Source organism: Meleagris gallopavo, chromosome 1, assembly GCF_000146605.3.
Source record: "Meleagris gallopavo isolate NT-WF06-2002-E0010 breed Aviagen turkey brand Nicholas breeding stock chromosome 1, Turkey_5.1, whole genome shotgun sequence".
In the NCBI taxonomy this organism is placed as follows: domain Eukaryota; kingdom Metazoa; phylum Chordata; class Aves; order Galliformes; family Phasianidae; genus Meleagris; species Meleagris gallopavo.
In genome coordinates this window covers 63,176,501-63,178,469 of record NC_015011.2, presented here as the reverse complement: position 1 = coordinate 63,178,469, position 1,969 = coordinate 63,176,501, and positions in this window count along the sequence as shown.

The following is a 1,969-nucleotide window of genomic DNA, read 5'->3' as shown; positions in this document are numbered from 1 at the left end:
GAAATAGTGTGGCCAGCAGGAGCAGGGAGGTGATCATCCCCCTCTACTCAGCAGTGGTGAGGCCGCACCTCGAGTATTGTGTTCAGTTTTGGGCCCCTCACTACAGAAAAGACATTGAGGCCCTGGAGCGGGTCCAGAGAAGGGCAGCAAAACTGGTGAGGAGTCTGGAGCACAAGTCTTATGAGGAGTGGCTGAGGGAGCTGGATTGTTTAGTCTGGAGAAGAGGAGGCTCAGGGGAGACCTCATTGCACTCTACAACTTCCTGACGGGAGGTTGTGGTGAGGAGGGGTTTGGCCTCTTCTCCCAGGCAACAAACAGGGCCCAGGGAACTGGCTGCAAGTTGTACCAGAGGAGGTTTAGATTAGACACGAGGAAAAACTTTTTCTCTCAGATAGTGGTCAGGCACTGGAATGGCCTGCCCAGAGAGATCGTGGAGGCACCGTCCTTGGCAGTGTTTAAGAGGCGTCTGGATGAGGAGCTGCGAGATAAGGTTTAGTAGTGTGGTAGCAGTGGTAATGAGAAGACGGTTGGACTAGATGATCTTATAAGTCGTTTCCAATATTGTAATTCTATGAAATTAGACTGCTCTTCTGCCTCGTAACTTCATAAATGTTCTTTTCTTTTAAGAGTCTTCATACTGAATTATGTGGCCTGAACTGAAAATTGTCTGTGCTGATGACTTGGCAGCTCATTAGGGATGTAGTTTGATGGTACAATCACGCATATTACTCAAAGAACATAAGGTTGAAACTGGCTTGTAGTTCAAAAATTCTATGAAATTCTAATAGTTGTTCGAAGTCCCATTCAACTTGGCCTTCAACATTTCCAGGGATAGGGCATCCACAACCTCTCTGGGCAATCTATTCTAGTGCTTCATAGCAAAGAATTTCTTCCTAATATCCAATCTAAACCTGCCCTCTTAGTTTAAAAAGATTACACTTTGTGCTATTGATATACTTCCTTCTAAAGAATCCCTCCCCATCTTTCCTTTAAGTCCTTTTTAAGTACTGGAAGGCCACACACATGGTCTCTCTGGGGCCTTCTCTTCTCCAGGCTAAATAAATCCAGCTCTCAGCCTTTCTTCACCAGAGATGATGCAGATCACCTTTGTGGCCCTCCGCTAGTCTTCCTCCAACAGATCCATGTCTATCTTATGCTTGAAGCCCCAGACCTCTATACAATACTCCTAGTGGAGTCTCATGAGAGCAGAATAGAGGAATAGAATCACATCGCTTGACTTGCTGGTCACACTTCTTTTGATGCAACCCAGAATATGATTGGCTTTCTGGTCCGTCAATGCATGTTGCTGGTTCTTACTCATTTTTTCATCTGTCACTACAGCAAAGTCCTTTTCACGGCTGCTGTCAAACCACTAATTGTCCAGTCTATATTCATGTTTGGGATTTCCCCGACCCAAGTGCGTAACCTTGCACTTGGCCTTCTTGAACTTCATGAGGTTTGGATGGGTCTCCCTCTCAAGCATGCCCAGCTATCTCTGGATGGCATCCCTTCCCTCCATTGTGAGGGGGTCGATTGCACCACTCAGCTTAGTGTCATCTGTAAACTTGCTGACTGCATTCAGTCTCACTGTCCATGTCACTGACAAAGATGTTTGATAATAATACCAGTCCTAATATAGACTCCTGAGGGAAACCACCTATCATTGGTCTCCACCTGGGCATCAAGCCATTGCCTGTGATTCTTTGGATGTGAATATCCAGCCAATTACTTGCCTACTGTTTGGTCCATTTGTCAAATCTATGCGTCTCTGTTTTATAGATAAGAATGTTGTGCATGACTGTTTCAAATGCTTCGCACAAGTCCAGGTATACGATGTTGCTTGATCTTATTTTTACCCATCAGTGCTGTAACTCTATTGTAGAAAGCCTCCACATTTGTCAAACATGATTTGCCCCTACTTGGCTTTCACCAATCACCCCACAGCTTTCTATATACCTTAGCATAGTTT